Source organism: Cynoglossus semilaevis, chromosome 6, assembly GCF_000523025.1.
Source record: "Cynoglossus semilaevis isolate Cse_v1.0 chromosome 6, Cse_v1.0, whole genome shotgun sequence".
NCBI lineage: Eukaryota > Metazoa > Chordata > Actinopteri > Pleuronectiformes > Cynoglossidae > Cynoglossus > Cynoglossus semilaevis.
In genome coordinates, this window is record NC_024312.1 from 2363964 (window position 1) to 2366178 (window position 2215).

Here is a 2215-nt window from a genome sequence, read left to right on the forward strand (position 1 = left end):
CGCCCCTGCCCCGCGGGCAGTCCGATGCCCGGCGGCAGCTCCATGCCCAGCGGCAGCGACATGCCCAGCAGGGGCAGACACTGGAGTTCCACAGGGCTGACACTCAGTGGAAAAACTAAGGGTCACAGTGAGATCAGAGAGCGGTCGGACAAAAGGCACGACAAATGAATGGTTGTTGACAAAAAAAAAAAAGAAAAAAAAGGCCAGACTTGACGGAGGGACATGAGCCACGGTCGGCCTTCGTGTTTTGTGGAGACCGAGCCAGGATTAGAACATGAGGTTCAAGACATTTTTCACTCTTTTTATGGACTGAATATCACTTGCACTTCAGTGAACTGCCATAAAACTAACGATGGTGAAATAACACCTTAGTTAAGACAGAAGTTACTGTGTCTTTGACACACATTTGAATCCTGAGGTTGATCAACAGCTAGCTAACCCTGAGAAGGGGAATTACCAACTTTGCCAAACTTAAACTAATCCACCAGGCTGGTTATTATTTTACTACACGGAAAAGGTGAACAATTGAGTTTTGCTACTATTTGTTTGCACTGGAAACATTTTTCCCACGGCCTTTATCTCTACATTCAATCATTTTATTTCTACCTTTAAGATAGGAATAATAACAATAAAAAACGTTCATGTTCATGTATTCTTCAGAAACGTTTTAAAGCCTGACAGAATCATCCTAATTTGAACTACAAAATGTTGTTAATCTCAGGTTTTAAGGCAGTAAAATCCTAAAGTGACGAATGACACAGTTTGAAGAAGAAAAGATGAAGAGAAAAAGTCTACATGACGAAGCTCTGGGCGCTAATGCTACGGAGAAACTAATTATAGAGCGAATTTAACCAGAATAACTGTCAGACCGCGACTCCAACTGTTGTCTGTTGCTGTGGCAGAGGTTTCCTGTTTGATTACGGAGACTTCGGGACAGACATTTATAATCCAAGCTTCAAAATTCAAACTTTTTTCTTTACAACAACAACGAACGACAACACTATTAAACCCTGCAACAGCGGCACAGCGTCAACGTCACTGTTACTGTTCCAAACAGCATCGTTCAGTTCCCCAGTGAACAGACTTAGTAAAATGGGAAATCAACGGCGGGCCAACCGACAAATCCCCGGTGAACCGGTCGTCTGTGCACTGAAATGCTACACACAAATATCTCCAGTCAGAGGCTGTTTCTCCCATTTAAACTTGGCTATGGCTAAGAGTTAGCCACACACTGCTAGCTGTGTGCTAACACGGGCTAACACAAACTGGCACTGACTGTTGGAAGTTTAAAAACGTGTGTTGTTTTTTTTTTTTTTTAAAGGCAGATGTTGGGAGACAGTAACTGGAGCGGCCGCCACAGAGACTCTGGTAGAAAATAAAGCTTACCTTAGTTTGTGTAGGAGCCTACGCCGGGGGAAACTGCACTCGTAGTTAGCATTTCTCCAACAGCAGCGCTTCAACATGTGTCCAGTATCCAACACCAGTGCGTATGTGAGCGAGCGGGAGCGCGCGCGCGTGTCTGTGTCTATTTTACGCGAACTATTTTTTAGTAGATTTTCATTAAGAAGGTCAAGGACTATAGTGTAGGGTAAGATGTAGAATACATACAACTTGGGTTTAGAAATACAATAAAATGTACTTATAAATTATAATGAGTGTCTAAAATCAGAAACTATTATTATTGTGACTTTTTGTCAACATAAATGTTACCCATTTATTATTCATAGTTAAACGGGACGAAAACAAACTCAAACGTCTAGTTTTCTATTTTTAGTTGTAGTTATCTATTTTTATATGAATTGTTGTTTTTAGGGGAAATATTATTAATTTCAATCACGGGCTTTGGCATCTGTTAACCCAAAGAACTTGATGGTAGAAAGGACATTATTTTTTGTGTTGCTAACTTATCCTCTTGGCTAGCAGAATTACTATAACTGTGCCACGCTTTCAAGAGTCTAAAGATTAAAAACATATATAAGAGTTGACAAATCTAAATATTTATTGTAAGATTAATGCAAAAAAGTGACTTTTTTTTAGGAATATAAATGTCAAATCACGTGTTGCTGTCATTTTTAAAGAAATATCAAATCACGTGTTGCTGTCATTTTTAACTACATTTAACTGATGCTATTTTCCTTTAGGGGGCAGTCATTGACATATTCAGTGTTAAATAAAACATTGATCACATTGAAGAAGATGAATTGGTAATCAATCT

At 39.5% G+C, this 2215-nt stretch overlaps 1 protein-coding gene across 1 annotated transcript in view; it reads right to left on the reverse strand.

Annotated features, from left to right (window-relative positions):
• st7 (suppression of tumorigenicity 7) overlaps positions 1 to 1514 on the reverse strand; it is a 26600-nt gene extending 25086 nt beyond the window's left edge. Inside the window, exon 1 of the mRNA XM_025056311.1 lies at positions 1387 to 1514. The gene's annotated coding sequence lies outside the window, so the exon portion shown is untranslated. The remainder of the gene's footprint in view (positions 1 to 1386) is intronic.
• Positions 1515 to 2215: the final 701 nt, after the last annotated feature.